The sequence below is a fragment of the Papilio machaon genome, chromosome 6 (genome assembly GCF_912999745.1).
Source record: "Papilio machaon chromosome 6, ilPapMach1.1, whole genome shotgun sequence".
Classification (NCBI taxonomy): Eukaryota; Metazoa; Arthropoda; class Insecta; order Lepidoptera; family Papilionidae; genus Papilio; species Papilio machaon.
The window spans coordinates 6,211,069-6,229,540 of record NC_059991.1 but is presented as its reverse complement, the minus strand read 5'-3'; positions in this window follow the sequence as shown (position 1 = coordinate 6,229,540).

Below are 18,472 nucleotides of genomic sequence, written 5' to 3'. Positions count from 1 at the left end.
TTCTTTCTAAATTCTAAATTCTAATTCTAATTTCTAAATTCTTTCTAAATCTTTTACGAATTTTTAAACCTAAAATTAGCAATGTTCGTGCTAGTATAATATCCCTATAAATTTTCTGATAGGATCTTCTGGCGCAGTGAATATAGTAGTATTAAGTCAAAAGGTTGTTGGGTTCATGCAAGTTAACATATGTGTATCTTGCTTTACGAAATTTCAAATTTATAGTTGGGTTGTCGATATACTAATATTGTATTCTTTGCATTAAAAATTTGTATTTTTAATCTGAAGAAAAAACTTATCAATGAAGTTAATTGGCAGGTTAATTAAAAGTGTTGTGCTTGCGTTGCTCTTAAATTTTTTCATTCTTTAAAAATTTAAAATTCATCTTTATATATTTTTTTTACTCCTGTTTTATGTCTTTTACATCTTTTTAGTGCAATTTAAAGGTGGACTTTGAAATGTATTTTTTTAAAGAACTAATTAAGCAAGTATTGTTTTTTGCTAAGAATTTTTACCATAACAGTCGATACCGAAGAAAACTTACAAAACCTTTATTCATCACTCTAAAAGTGTTTTTTTTATTTTATGTTTATTTACTTATGTCTCTTATAATTATAATAGTTTAATTAAACATAATAACAAAGGTGGGCATTAACTCGTTAATCCGTTAATCGTTAATTAACGAAGTTAACATTTTGCTTAACGGATTAACTTTTAAGTTAACTTCAAAAAGTGTTAACGCTTTGTTAACTTCCGTTAAACGCAACTTCCGTTAATTTAGTCCGTTAATCGTTACGTTAGAAACATGAAAACGTGCTGTCATTTTGTTTAAATAATGCGCCACGCCTCGCTCGTAAGTTCAGTTATGTTCGGCGACTGTCAGCAAGTTGAATGGTGAACGAACGAGTTGATAATGGATACATGTGAAGTTCGCGTGCAAGTGTGATGCATTAGAGCGTCCGGGTAAGACGTGAACAATAGGGCAAGATCAAAAAAAGGTTCGAAAACAGTTTACTGCATTCATACTTTTACATTTTGTCTAATACTTGAGATGCAAACGCTTGATGATACTTGATTGCAATCAAAATAATCAAGTGTGGAAAGATCGAATTAATGTGTTAGGGAATAAATAATGAAATTAATTAGTGTAAATTGTAAATTCAATTTACAAAAATGTGTGCAATTCGTGCATATTATCAAAAGTCATCAAAAGATCTTCTTTCCACTTGTTTTACCTATTTTTCTCGACCCCAAAAGCAGTATAATTTTGGTATGGTTAACTTTAACGATTAACTTTAACTTGCGTTAAATTTAAGAGAAAGTAACGTTTTAACGATTAACGAAGTTAACTTTTTAATTAGCGAATTAACGATTAACGAAGTTAACTTTCCGATTAACTGTGCCCACCTCTGCATAATACATATTTACACATACAGCGAAAACTTCATGAGCATAGAATCCTCATAATATCAGCATGAAATCATTTGTTAACTTTTAATTTCTTAAGACTTCTTAGTCTATGTTTTAATATGTTCGAGTGATTTACTTTTATAATTATATTTCTATTTACTTAAATGTATACACACACACTAAATATGAAAAAAGTATTTTAGAGATATAATATTCAGTTGATCATAATTGAAACCGTCGCAACGACATTTCTCAATGATACAAATAAACTGATTTCATATTAAATATCGGGCGACAGCGCCATGCTCGGGGAGGACGGCACGCCGCGGGCAAAGTCGGACTTCATTAATCTTTCAATGTTTGTCAGAAATCGGAGAGCTTGATTTGATTAATAATAAACATGTTTATATCCGAATGCCAATAAGTTATATCACATATGAAACAAGGATCTAGTAGTAATAATTGACATCGATGACAGGTATAAAGTTTACCGTAAATGTCTACAAACTCTTTTTCTCTCCTCTCTGAATCTAGCCGTACTTTCGAAAACAGAATTTAATATTTTAATAGAGTTAGACATAAAAGTGGTAGACGCCAGCAACAACATCTGTTGCGCGAATTGGCCGGCTCGCCCGTTGAAATACCACGACCATACAGAAGACAGGCGTGAATTAGAAGCAATTCCGTTTCGTCTGATGTGTGTGGTGCCGGAGGCCAAATTTTAGTCCTCTGCCCCTTCCCCTTTCCCACCCTTTTCTTATAAAGAAAAGGAATTGTCAGAGGAAGGTACGCATAGTAAAGGGAAATATTCTGCATGCAAAGCATCTGCAATTGAAGATGTCCATGGGCAGTGGACGCTTCGCTATTTCAGCGAATCAGGTTTGCATTATAAAGATTGTTTTTAAAGTCATGCAAAGAATTGTGTAAACTAATTTCACGGTTGCATGATTATATCCCTAGGTAAGTGAGGAATTCCTGTGATTTTTTACACAAAAGTTCCAATTTAATCTAAAATTTTGATAACTTCATGTTATTAATTCCAATAGTAATTCACAAATAATACTATAATGTAATTTCTTCTACACTATTTATGGATCTCGACTTACATTCCTATTTGCGTGTTGAAGTGATCAACCTATTTGTAGCTTATTTCGTTTTAAAATCAAAGTTGGATAAAGAAAAAACTTCATGTTTAGTATTCTGGTAAACGCAAAAATAAGTAACGATTATTTAAAGCAGTCATGCTATAAGAGAGTAAAATAAAAATTATGAACCGTCAAGTCTGAGCACACAAATTTTGAGTTATTTATGTTAACGTTTAACATTTCTATAAAACGAAAGAGGAAATTGACCTTGGCTACTAAAGGCAGTAGGCTCGTAAAGAAATTTAATCATAAATTTTGTGTTTGGTAAAAATTAGTATCACATAAATAAGTCACGCACTAGTTTTATTCTTCACTTAAAAAGCTTTACCTTCCTTTTCTGAAGAGGAGACTCATATGAAGTGCAAATATCCTCTTTCTATCTGTCCCCTTCTCCGTTGATTAAAGGAAGGTAACGTATCTGCATTTGCGGACGTCAATGTGCGACGGTCACTTCGCTATTTCGGCGAATTCAGGTGGGCATTTGCTTGTTTGCCACCTTTTCGTTTAAAAATATTGGTCGGTTTAAAAGAATAGATGGGTTAAATAGGTTTTCGTATAATTTAAATTCCAAAGATTTTTTGTGACTGATTAGTCACTGTTTGCCTTGAAGAGGCATTTACAGCTTCACCGGGGTTAAGGTGGCCGGGCGCTGATGGCGCTTAGACTAAACCTCGTTTAAGAGTAACTAGGCTCGAGGACTCCCTTTTTTTATCGACACATTTTGTTTCGATAAAAGTTTTCATTAAATATAGCAAACAATTCCAAATGAGTCTACTTATTTCAGAATTGACAGGCAATGGCAAAACGTAATCCGTACAGTACCTATTAATTTTCCAATATTGGTCTGAATATTTTAATTGACATATAAAATAAATTTCTTTCCGTATTTCTTAAATAAAATTCATATTTATATTCTCTCTACGCATCTTATTTAGATAATCAAGTACGTTTTGTTAGTGCTATGTAAAGACGTTTTGTTTTTCATAAATAGTTATTGAATCTTATATTTTTGTACCTTATACTTCAAAATAAAAAAGGCTTCAAGTGACCACAATAGAAAGTACGTACTTACCCGTGAAAAACGTTACCCTCCTGTCAGTCGGGTAAAAAGGAGTGTTAAATAATATTAAATTAAGTAGCAAGATAAAATAGTAGCAATGCTCTCAAGGACCATTAATCTGCCAGTGCATTATGAAGCCTGGCATGATCGATAATAGAGCTGGAAGATTGATGAATTATCGTCTAGCCAACACGCCATTAACCTCCTTTATACTGTAAATTCTAAAAAAGAATGCAATTCTAAACAATTCTGTCTGCTTTACAATGATGTAAAAGTCCTCTCCACCTATATCTTCTAAGTTTTATCACATTTTACTTACTTACAGTAATAAAATATTGTATTGTATTTATTTTTAGCATGTTCAAAAATTTTTACTTTTCTAGTAGTTACTACATTTCTAATTAATAATTTACAAATCTCGTGATATATTCAACAACAAGCTCAGATGATAGCATTTGTAACTAACTTCACTCATAAATCCCAGTTTTACCTAATACTGAAATTATATGATAACTTTGCTTATTTTGTTAAAAGTTTCGCATATTCTATGACTTTCAACGGCTAACTTGAAGTTTATGAATTTTATTTTTATTATACGTGACCGCAGTCTGCCGGAAAATATGTAGCAAAACGTGAAATGTTTGGAATAAATGAGGTACGTTTTTCAGTACGTCTGGAATGAAAAAGAAAACGAAGCATTGTATTTTTGTAACGTAAGTATCATTTACTTTAAATAAAACAGATAATATACCGAAAATTAGGACAAAATAAAACATAGTGTTGTCAAAAAACTAAATAAGTTTTATCAGCAGCGTAAAGATAGTGTGTTATTTATTTTAAGGTCGTGTAATAATTTTTCGCTCGTTCTAACATGTCAAAAATTATCTCAGCCGACTAAATTTGCGAAGTCATTTTGTTTACTTTTGAATGAATAAGTTACACATTCGAAAAAAAATAGTTAAACCTTAAGTTATTATTTTTTCAAGTAATCTCTATAGTATTGCAACTTATAATCTCTCCAGAATTATAGCGTGTTTCCTACTGGAAACACGCTATTCATAAAAAAGTATGTTTTTCATTTTTTTTGAGATATGATAGATCTACTGATCTCTATGGAATGGACAGGTCATTGCTTGGAAATGTCAGCTTTTACTTCGTCCGACCTAAACGTGTCTGTTAATGTACTAATCATCACCACCGCTGTCAACTGCAACCGTTAGCGGCAAAATGGCGAAAATTAAATACACACGAAATACCACGATTTATAGCCTGTCCATGTATAGAGGCTAGATCCCAAAAGCTTCCTACACAGTTAAGTGACCGTTTCGTTTACGGACCAACATGACTTGTAGCTACTCAACTCCTTGACTCTTTTAGTTCTTACAACGTTGTAGCAGCAACCGTTAATCTGTCAATTTATATTTGTGATTTGAATTATTTTGTCGACTAAATATTTATGTATCATTGTTGAATTACTACAATAAAGAAGTTAATAATAAAATTAGGCAGTAGTTTCATTATTCATCTCGCTATTTGATAATTTTACACGTTTTACTACCGAGAACATACATTTTTAAGGCTATTATAATATACGTCATAGGTGATAAAATTAAGCGATGCTAGTTTCATAACTCAGCATTACGCTGGGCTTATTGTGTACGTAAGGTAACATTTAGGAAAATTAAGTAAATCTCTTACTGACATGACAGATAGTAGGTTGACGAGGGTCTGTGTAACATAAGCTATCATACTGAGGCCAACACAAATAATAACAATGTCGCAAGAGAAATAATATCACGTCGTATCTAATATCCATTTTAAGCGTTTATTCATTCTAGACAGTATTTGCACGACAATATTGCTATATTACTTCTAGTCAAATCGTAACAAACGCCAATAAACCAAGTTTGTGAACAAAATGGTACAATATTTACGAAAACATCGATAGAAGTTATTTTTTGGCTATCTTACTAATATCATAAATATCAGGATGTATGGATGGATGTTTATTAGAAAGTATCTTTAGAACATCTTAAGAGATTTCGCTGCAATTCGGCATAGATTTAGAACATAGACTGGAAGAATATATAGGCTACTAAGATTTTTTTTTAATTCCGCGCGAAAGAAATCGCGGGTGACAGATATTAAACCCATAAAACAAAAGTTTTACACTACTACACATAAGGTATACAAACAAGGTATAGAATACATACCTTGTTTGTATACCTTATGATTATATTTTCTCAATCTATAATGCTAAATAGGTTGAATTTATATTATTGCAAACTCCTAAGCCTCATATCATTCTGTTTGTTGTTGATATTGAAAGGATTACAGGAAGATCTCCTGAAGCAGTTAACAGAGTATCCTACGGATTATGACGTGGGATTCATTAATGCTTAACATATTTCTATTACATCTCTTTTTAAGTAAAATAGTATTGTGGCCAATAATGGTAACTAGTTTTTCTTTTAGTTATAACAAAGAAAATATAACGAATGCAGAATTATAGAATAAATCAGAAAATCGGAATGAAAGGGCTAAGTTTTAGTCTTTGATATTTTAGGTAACCTCAATTACTACAAAAAAGGTTAATAACATGCTATACTTTGCCTGCAATTCATCAATCTTCAGAGCTTTATTAATGATGTTCATGTCGCGATCAATATTATACAAGGCAAAGTAGCGACAAAGTATAGTGTAAAAGTCTATAAAATTCTATGTTCATAACAACCAGACTTTAAAAACTATTAAGAAAACACTTTGTTCATACAGATATGTGTATTAAATAGCCAGCGATATTGTCATTATATACATTACAAAAGTTACCAAGAATATTGTTATTGATTACAGAATAAAATGATTATAGATTAAAAAATGTAATGTTATATAAGTGCTTTTCCGGACTTGTTTACTTATCATTTATTCATGACGCTGAAACGGGTAATGATCATTAGAAGATATTGCGTACGTTTGTATGATATATGTTTAACATATTTAAGATGATAAATATTATGAAATTTACAGAATTTACATTTTCAAGTGTAGCTTTGCATATCAAATTATTTTTAAAACAATTAAATTGTTCATTAATAACATCTTGTAAATTATAAACAATTATTTAGAAAATTATTTTTTACTAATTTTCACGAATATCGCTCATTATTGAAAAGGACCATATTGAATGGATTTAATAATTTTGTCTTTACTTTATATATAAAACTAGCGACCCGCCCCGGCTTCGCACGGGTGCAATGCAAAATATACCTACTACAGAATGTCCTTATACACAACGTTCACAGCGTTCACATTAGAAACCTTTAAATTTATCAGTGTTTCTCTACTATATTATGCATTTATTATACATACAAACCTTCCTTAAGAATCACTCTATCTATTAAAAACCGCGTCAAAATCCGTTGCGTAGTTTTAAAGATCTAAGCATACATACGGACATACAGCGAAAGCGACTTTGTTTTATACTATGTATTGATGATGTGTCTTCGTCTTCTTAAAAAAAATTAAACTAATTTATAAAAATACAAAATACAAATAAGAGTATAAAAACGTACAATATGTGTAGATATGACGTCAAAGCAATAGGCTTATTTGAACGAAAATATCGTCTTTTGTTGTATACGTTCAATCAGTACCAGCTACTTAAGTGATTGATACGAAAAAGCCCGTTCCTTTAGTGTACTGGTACCATTTAATTACATTTCGTTTCTCTTTCCAAAGTCCTAGCGGTCCTTTACTTTTTTGTTTTCGTCTAATGGTAAGAAATAAAATGGTCCAGCTATAAACAATGAAGACGACATTTATTACATTACTTTCTACAAATTTTCATATACTTTTATGAGTTAATGTTACATGTATTGTTTGAATTTTCATTGATATTCATACACGTGAAAGAATGACATGTGAATCATGAAACATGATTATCTAACCGGTAACGGCTATTGCTTATGTATATAAACGGTTGGTATATATAAATAATCGCAACATATATATGTTAATCGTTATTTTGTTTGAACTTTTTTGCATATCTGCTGTTAAACTTTCTTCGTCATTTGTTTGTTTGTCCGATGAAACAGTGAAAGAAAGCACACCGAGCAATAAGTATTTCTTACTAAACCGTTCTTGCGATTTTAAAGGAATTCAATTACAAACACATAAGAATAATATGTCTAAAGATAATAAATGAAGTTCAAAGCGAGGCATGCATGCTTATGTAAGCGCTAAGATAAGGGCATGTGTTCAAAGTAATAGATTACAGTTTCTCGTCCCGACCGTCGTCAAAGGACAGCTCCCAGCTGCCGCCCTGTCAACAATCTACAAACCTAAAGACGGAAATAATTTAAATACTTTGTCAGGATTCAGCTGTTAGTGTTATATTTAAATAATAATACTATTTTATGTACCGTTTATTTTAATTGTTATTATTATATAGCTGATAGGATTTAACCTAAGAAGAAACCGAGAAAGTAGTTACTTATTTGGTACGATTCAGAAATTAGTTTATTTGTAGTACTAGGTATTTATGTGTATACTTAGTTACGTTTCGATTACAGAAAATGGCAAACCAGATAAGGCGAGTATCTTAACCAGATATAACTAGTGTGATAGCTACACACAATTACCATTCTGTGAGACATAATATAATTATGTGTTATCATATTTGTATGGGACTGCAATAGAGATTTAAATAGGGCTGAGTTAAAATCCTGAATCAGAAATAAATTGCTATATTAATTAATTGAACAAAAGTAATAAATTTCTCAAAGTTTTCTTTGTGTTAAAATTATTGTTTGCTATTAAATTTCACTTTAATATTCTCGATAAAATATGTAGCATAATTTAATTAAAGATTTCAAATTATTTAATTAAATTTTGCACGCACTTGCCTTTGTATTAATTTTATAAGTCATCTTTTCATAGTTCTAAAATCTTATTTGAATTGCCAAAAGGTTACATAAATAAATTTATTAGAAACTATTTTTTTTTAATATTTGACTACTCAAATGAGTTTTTGATTCAGGCCTAAAACGACTTAGATATAAGTATATTTTATTTCAATTATAGAAATGGAAAATTATAAGGCGAATATTATGTTTGTCAAAAAGACATATACAGATAAATAAATATTAGAAGATTAACTCAGACCAACAAAAACTATCGTAAATTGAATCTTTAAGAAAGTTCTTGCAAATAGAGTTGATTTTCTAATTTAGATCATCCTTTTGTTAGCATCTACTTTTGCTGACGAACTTAATTAAAAAAAATGTTAATCATATTCTACTACATAATGGGTACTATGCAAAAAAAATCATTGAGACTAGATTCTATTATGTCTAAGTTTTTGAAGACTATAGATAGTCTCTACAACTTAACGCAAGACAAAAAAAATTGTTAGTTAAAAAAATGTAAAATAAATACCAGCTATTCGACAATATTCATTATTCGAACGTTTTAATACTCGTATTACGTATATTACGCCCATGTATTGTCCCTCTTTCTTCTCTCGGTCACATGGGAACAAATTCTCTTCCTTACATGCCGCAAATTTGAAAATACGGCGTACAAGCTGGTAGGGCAGCCCCATGAGACAAGATCGCGATTTTCGTAACGAACTTCCCTCATAAATCTACGCCTTACATGATGCCTGTTTGCATAATATAAGACTTATTTAGCTTTTGTCCCACGAACTTACCTGTAGCTTTATACTTTTTTATTCATATCACACAGCTTGAATACAATACATTCAAGGAACTTAAGAATACCTTTATTAGTTTTTGAATATATCAGAGAGTCAGTTGTACTTACTTGCTATAGCTAAAAAAAATTATCAAATATTCCTTCCTTCTTTAGTTATTACGATAAATGATCAAGAATTAATTACCGCTAATAATTTCTGTCATTATTTAGAAATTTACAGAAAATTGTAGTAAAATGTCTGGAATCACTCACATCACTTACAATCAAGATCTAGGTAAGCACTATTACCGTATGAATAAATTACCGCACCGCAAATTACCGCACTAATACCAACTCTAGCACTACATACAAATTGGCTATTCAATTGGCCATTTTGCTACTGCTTGGGAAATTTAACAATTCCTTTACTGTCTTACTGCCACAACTTAAGAGGATTATGAAATGACAAGGGTTTCGTTTGACACAAGTCTTGAAACTGACGTCATGCGTATTCACAAAGTCATAAGCAAACATTGTCACGTATTTACAAACATTTGAATGAATTCTGAAGTGGAAAACTTAGTTTTCGTTGAATAGAATCGAAATTTAAGTGCTTTTGTTTTGTGTATCATGTCTTATCAAACGATTTGGAGTTATCCGGACGAATAAATTGTATAAAAGATGGTTAATTTAGAACCTTACTCTTACTTTTAAAAACATTGTATTAAATATTGTTATTGGACAAAAATGTGGTGTGATGACTTTTTCATAATGATGCAAAATACTCTCTAAACATATGTTTTTATAAGAAAATCTTTGTAAAGCCTAAAGAGTTCGTAATCAAAAAGAAAAAGGGTTATTAAGAAAGCCAGTTCAGGAATTTCAGAAATTCAAAATCGAAATTGGTTATCTGTGCGCATATGCACACACACGTTAGGATCAGACGTTTCTATTTCATGACGAAGAACTATTAGCAAAATTAAAACGCATTTTTTTATAATCCAATCTGAAATAAAATATATAATGTAAATTAAATTCCAAAACAGAGAAAGATTAATGGTTTTTATACAGAAAATTTATTATTTTTTCAAATTATGTTTGTTAAAAAGTGAATATAGAAAACTTTTTATCATAAAAATTGTACAGAGATTTAACCTGTGTTTCAGTTCTAATGCATATGTTCTTTATTGTAATTTAAAATACACAGTAACTGCGAACCGAGTAAGGCATGTAACGTCTTTGAAATTATTATCCTCATCCACAGAGTGTACATGTTACTTACCCGTTGACACAGTACACCCTAAATACTAACATAATTTTTGTTATGTGATAGAAACAGTTAAATCTACAAATTTTTAGCTATCGAACTTTCTCATATCTTCTCATTTTAAAGCTACTAGAATATAATTTTTATTTCGTATACTTTAAAATTACCAACGATTTGTTTACTTACAGAGAAAATAGAAAACACCCAAATGATGATGTAGTACTATAATAATTGTAAATTTCAAACGATAGCACATAAAATAATAATAAATAGGGAGAAATATATTATCAGTATTATGTTAAACTTTAGCATATACTAGAACGAAGTCAAGTATCCTCCTCTATTCTTACTTTGAATAAATAATATCCGTAAAAGCTCTAAAACAACGATCATATTTTATCCAGGGAGCAGGCCCCTCATGCCGAGACTATAAATGTGCAAATGGAACTTGTCTAACCTCTAATTTGTTAATTTAAGTAGTCTACGCGATTTTACTATACGAATAAACATTAAATTATTACGATTGCAATAATTATAATATCATGTATAAGAAAGAATCAATTTGCCATCAAGATAATTATGAGATCAGAAAATAACTCATAGCGATGTGATTCTATAATTTAGAATTTTAAACCGCTGATGTACACTTAGTAGCGTAACTGCATGAAAAATATATAAAATTATTAATATAATTTACTCTCGAAATCGTAAAAATAACCACCGAGGGCCCATTTAAAGGTATTATCTTGGATTTATGTCTGATACTTTGCGGAAATTACGGGTGCTCCGCAGTGCGGCAAGTTCGCAGTTCCTGGACTGAATTATCTTTGCCTTGTCACCGCATTCGTTCTTATTATAAGCTTATTGCGTACGCCGCTGCTTATTACAATCCTTGTCTTTCCAATAATTCAGGACATCTTTAAATCTATCGTGGCAATTGGTATGTATGGGTGATAGAACGAAGCTAAAGATCTCCAGATGATAATTACCTTTGTACCTTTTTTATATATGTATTGCAAGGTGGCAAATGAGCAAGCGGCCACATATATTCGCCAAAATTGCGAAGTGACCGCTGCCCATAGACATCCGCAATTGCAGATGCGTTGCCTACCCTCAATCGACGAAGGAGGAGACGCACAAAAAGAGAATATTTAACCTTCCTATGTATCTCCTCCTCCATCAAATCCACCTCCCCTTCCCATCCTTTCCTTATAAGAAAAGGGTGGGAAGAGAAAGAGGACTAAAATTAGGCTTCCGGCTCTTTTATAACCATTTTGTTATTTCTCAAATAGCATAAATTTAAACTAAATAACATACAGACACTAAGTTATTGTTTCGGTGGCTTCTAAATTTAGTTTCATGTTTACTCGAGAAACGGTAAACTTTACGAACTATCAAATATCGTTGAAGTTCAAGGAAGCCTAAATCGGGCCGACTTACGGTTTCGATTCTGGCCAAACTAAAATAAAACTTCTATATCGTATTATAAATATATCGTTGTTTTTTGTCGACGAGTAAGTAGGTCAAAGTTCTTGAAATAAATTTGGTTTATCTAATTAATTACGCAAGTTAAGCTTTGAAAAAGACACACTTTTGAATCTGGTTCCGGCTGCAAAGCCATACTCAGTTGTTTTAATATTAAATATATACATAATGTATTAATTATTAATAAAATAACTTATACAACATACACAATGAACTTTTCTTATAAGTAAGAAGCGAGCACTAAATATAAACGGGAAAATGTAGGCTTAGTGTGTTTTAACGGCGATGGATATTTATTATTCGTTCGATGTTTTAAATACCTACTAAGTATTTGAATTCAGAAGGACCACTCGTACGTATGTATAAGAATCGTACAAGTAAGCAAGTTAAACTGTCACGTTCCTAAGAAGTCGGAACAACTCGAGAAAGCAGAACAACGGTCTCCATGCTCGGTGCAGTAAGCCCGCTTTCTAAACACAAACAAGATAAAACACGATCCGCCGACCGAGTGCCACTTGACATGTTCACTCTGAAGCCATGACTGTGTGTTTTCTTTTTTTTAATTACGAGTAACGAATGGTCGAGATATATTCTCAACATACATCGGATATATGAACTCTTCCAAACGTATTTCACAAAGGTGAAATGTTGCAATCACAATATTTTTCCAATATCTGTGACTTTTATCCAAGTCCAAATTTTTAAGTGATATTTTTCACAATTTCTTTCACCGTTTTTTAAACTCTTTAGATCGTGTATTATATTTTATAAATTGAATATTTGTATGTAAGTATATTTCCATTGATCTAATTACAACAATCAAAACAATTACAACAAAAGGTATTTTTACAGTAAAGTTAAAAAAATTGTTAATACTTTTCCCAACAAATCAGATTTGGTATAAAACTATCCCTAAAATTATTCCTAGTGATAGAAACATATCTCATTCAATAAAGTTCCCAGAAATGTATTAACATTATCATTTAGAAGTTCCACGAAACAATTACTTGTATAAATAAAATCCCACTCCTGTCATTGCTGAGGGCGACGTTGTAATCGGTAATACGTTTTTATATAAAGCTTCAGGGGAAGACTAAGTACGCTCCTGTAACTAAGCCGCATGGAAAGGAAAAATATTTTGCCAATTTTCTTTAATCTCCGCTCGCGTTGGAAAAAGCAAGTCTAACTTAATCCGATGCATGGCGACATTGAAAATAAAACAAACAAGATAAGACCTTAATAGAAAGTAGACCGGGGCGTCGCAATGTTTTCTCTGTTAAGTGCATTAAACATGTGTATTTTGCTGCTTAGTAGCATAACATAGATAATACCAAATACTGGCACTAAACACTCTTATGTATGTACATTTTTTTAGTAATTGGCTTTACTTTCTTATCTGTGTCGTGAAGAGATAAAAACAGTTAACCATTCTTTTCAATTTATAGTTACCAGACCGTTGTAGGAAATGAAAAGATACAATATATAATGTATTTTATTTTAAAAAGTTAAATTAAAAAGAATGAACAGTAATGCACGGCGGTATCTCATAAAATGATGACATGGAATAATTTCTAAATGCAACGTTCTACAAGTATTGTTCTCAGTGGTATGAAAATGTACGTTTTCTTTTTACCATTTTTATTGCTCCATTTGCGTCAAGCTCGGCTTGTCTCCGCAACCCTCCACTCCCTGGGGATCCCTAATTACGAACGACCACATGACTAATTGAATGAAAACATTGCATAATTAACGAAGGGAGCAATACGCGTGGCTTTTAAATGTGTGCTTGTAACTTTAAAAGGACTCGTATGTTATCGGCGTAATTATCAAAACGTTACGTTACGAACGTTACGTTACGTTATCAACGTTACGTCGTTTATTTTTTGGGTAAATAAAAAGATATAGATTTTTTTTTAAATAGCGATTTATTAAAAATGTAACTGAGTTTTCAAGTTTTACATATAACAAAAGAATTATATAAGTAGTAGATAATAGAGGCGAAGAAGGAGAAAATGAGATGGGATGAAGTAATTTTTTTTTATTCTGTAGAATCACGTTTATATACCACAGTCGCTAGCCAAGAATAATTGCATGTGCTGCATCCTTAAAATATATTATATTGTTATCTCTACCACAAGAAAAACAGAATTTTGTTAAAACAATTTTGTTGAAGGGAATTACAAAAAAGTCATTATTATTTTACTTAATTACGGCTTTAAAGGTAGATTCTAATAAATGTAATTATTTCTGTATGCCGGTCGTTTACAAAAAGTAGTGCCTCCTGCGGCAGCCCCAAAATGGGATTGCCTGTAATCATACATTTAATGGTTTCCATAATGACCTCGTAAAGTAGTTACAGCCAGGAGCTCGATCATAAATACCGAATTACAATTTAAAAGCTAAGATTCAAAAGAAAATGTAAAATACATCTAAGGGATTTAATTCATAGGTCGCCCATTAGTCTAAATAATTTATAAATTTAGTAAATCTATAATTCACAATAACTCCTTTTCTAAATTAATTTTAACTGATAGTTGTATAACAACCTGATCTATCTTTGTCAAGCCTTCAACATATTTTTGAGTGAGACAAGCTAAGAAAAAAGTGCCCTTTATCTACTTGATATTTGCCTCAAAATGTAATTCGAAGATTTTGTGCAACTTTTGCGCAAACCAAAAAAATGATCGCAAGTTATGAATAACATCGTTTTTGCATTTACCACGCCGAGGCCGTGATTAAACAGATAATCGAGCCAGAAACATTGTGAAACGACCCGTTAATCCATTTATCCTCTAAAATTACCCTCTGTTGTCAGAGTACATTCTGAAATCATTTTAATTGTACTAATCAGCACATTTCGCTATTTATGTTGGCTTGCGAATTATAAAAATAATTGTGTTTTTGATGACTTAACAAATCTATACATATAAAAGAAAGTCGTGTTAGTTACACTATTTATAACTCGAGATCGGTAGAACTGATTTAGCTGAAAATTGATGGGCAGGTAGCTTAGAACCAGGAAACGGACATAGGATAATTTTTATCCCGTTTTCTATTTTTTTATTCCGCGCGGACAAAGTCGCGGGTAAAAGCTTAGTATATAAATTAAAAACAATTATTGAATTTTTGAGCAATTGCAAAAACAATGCGAAAACTTTCAGAAAATACTTGAAAATTCTATTTCTTTCTTTGTAATGTTTTTTTTTGTATTTAAATATTCATAGTATGCTTTTAATACAACAGTAAGCAGAGTTTTATTTTAACATTAGGGTTACGTCTTACATTGTTGACATAAAATCAATGACATTTTTTGGAAGTAATCAAGAAATTTGACCATGATTTTTTCCTTCATTATTTATTTTGCGGTCCTACATTGTTACTCATGGGAAATTATAACTTGGTTCAGGAAAATAATTGAATAAATACTGTTGCTACTGCTAAGCAATGATCAAATTATAAAAATAACGATAGGAATGAATGGTATTGCTTTGATGGCCAGTAACTTCTTTTGTTACTTTTTTCATATTCATTAATCAGACTCCACCATTGAATAATAGATGGCACTGCACTGCAATTAAATGAAGCTAAAACGTAGTGTTACGATATTCTCGGTATTTATTTTAAAATTACAAACCAACGTTTAATTTTCCCTCAATCAATATGGATGCTACGTTTAGAAGAATTGACGAAACAAATAGTAATTCGAAAGGTACTTTGCCGTGCTTAAGTTTTCAAAACAAAAATAAATATGAATTTTCATGGGCTTCATTGTGGTCACGCACGACTTTAGGCGTTTCTTTTTATTGCTAAAGAAATTTCTGTTCCTTTTATGTTAACTGGTACTTTATCGTGTTGCATGCTAGTGAACCCTCTATGCTGGGCCACGAAAACACAGTTTCAACACGTTAAAATTTTTGTTGATTTATAATGCCTGTAACTTTTACAACTTATCGATCATTTTAATTTAAGGCAAGAGAATTTCCGATTAGTATATCCTGTTTTTGTAGATAAACATTATGTACCAAATACTATTGTAGCTGTTTACATTTGTAGCTGACCACGTTAAAGTCCAAGATCCAAACTAAAGCGTCAATGAAGTCTATGAAGTAAATGAAGTCTTAATATAAAAAGTAAAATAATGTTGCAAAACTTTGACATAAAATATAGGAATGACAACAAGGAAAAATAATTTTTCAAATTAGTTATGCAATCGTTGAATAACACATTTTAAATATTCCAGCGAATACTGCAAGGCGATGCCGTGGCCCCGCATTTACAATTACTTGTGACGGGAAGGGCGGTACATATTTATTTGTCAGCAAAATCGCGTTCGACCATTAGGGCTTAGGAAATCGTAAGCACGCAATAAGGACTTTTCAGAAGTTCTTTCAAAGTCACCAAGTAGTCGACGGCATATTTATATTTCATACGTCTTATCAGATAATGTCCATGAATTTGAATAAATTATGCCACTTATAAAAAATGATAATTCTTAGGGTTAGCAGCTTGATGTAAATTAACATAAATCATTTTGATTTCTTATTTTGTTTAATGGTTTTAACGCGTGTTGTATAATAAAAATATTTCGAATTGAATAAGAACATGTTCTCATCTCCTTATCGAGGATTCACAGTAAATCTTATTTCAATAGGTTTATCAAAAGTCTTGTAGACATTCAATAATCAAGTATGCTCTCATAAAAAATAATTCTCTCAGTTAAACCTTCGTCGACTGTTTTGCTTACAAAAAAATTAATTAGCAAATTTATTCAACATTGAAAAAATACAAAAAGAAGTAGTTTAGAAAATGGAGCACAATGTAGGTAACAATAAACTAGTTTCTTTATTGTGGCGTCAGGTGAACCCCAGGGGAAATTAACGATAGATTGCAACGTCAAAAACTTGATCTCATATTGTACTCGATCTCTTTCAAATATTACTGACTTGTTGGTCGTGCACGTATTAGATTAAATTTAGCTAATAGTTTGTCGATTTTCGTGGTTATCCTACATTGTAAACTTAATAGATACTTGTTTGTATTGAATCTACAAATTTGCATGTAAACAGAACTAGAGAGGGAAAAGTGGTGTGAATTCAATCTAATGAGTGCAGGACAACGAACACATTAGGAAGACAGAGAGTTTTATGATGAGTTTGTAATATTGGAAATCACTATGACATTACTTTAAATCGAATATCAAAGAATTAAAGTAAAATGTATCTGCTCAGTAGCAAAATGGATCATCACATAAAGAAAAATGAAAAAATTAAAATACTCTACTACTACTACTACTACTAGAAATAACTTTAGTATTTAAACTGTATGTTAAAAAACTCATCACTACTTATAAAAACATAAATAGATTAATGTATAATTTTTTTATCATACTTTATATATCAATCAAAACCAAGAGTTGTATTTAAGTTAGCAAAGAGTTGTTCTTAGAATTCGCCAAATCCATTGATTTTATTCGAAAGATTCTTTTTATATTGTCTTGTAATATTACTTTGTCGTGAACGGATAACATTATGCTTTAGATATCCAATACCAAACGACCCCGGTAACGTAAGTATGATGCTAATAGTTGCAGAAAATGTATCGTTCACGGGCTTAGAAGCTTTCCGTAAGCAGGCATTGCCATGTACTTTTTTATCGATCTTTCATGTCGCGTTAAAAGGGCTCATTTGGTTTTATTGTATAAAATGGATGGAAGTGTAATTTGCATTGAGTTGGTGGTCACGCACGTCGTGGGGAGTTTCCTTTTTTTATTGTTCGCCTTTGCCTTCGTCTTACCTTTAATGTTGTGGGTGGCGTGGAGCCACCTAGGTAATAGTAAGAGCCTTAAAAGCCGGACATATCACTTTACTCACTCTAAGTAACGTAACATACTTATATTTATGAAAATTATAGTAGAAGTGTGTCGACGTGTTCACAGAAAAATATACTTTACCGAGTAGCGTAAAGCACAATTATGCCATTAGTATTAACATCATCTCATACTTGTGTTTCTTTGGCCCTTTGAATCCATTCAATCGTCAATCGAGTTCAAAATAAATTTTCTGTAGTGAAAAGAAAAGTACATCCTTTTTTAATGTGTTTATCGTATTAATTGACGGATATTTAATAAAAAAGAAAAAGGAATAGGTTAGATAAGTTAAAAGATATTTGTCTTTAGAAATTACATATGTACGATTAAATCAATTGTTATATTATTTCTATTTTTGTCAACGTAAATGCTAATTATAAATATTAAAAATCACATAAAAATATTGCAATAAATCATAGCTCAAACATAACTTTAAAAAATTTAACAACCAAATCGCGTGTTGGTATGAAAATAGATCTGGTTATAATTTTAATATCGCGCACGTTATTCATACAAGTTGTGTTAAACGTGTCAAGGCACCTAAG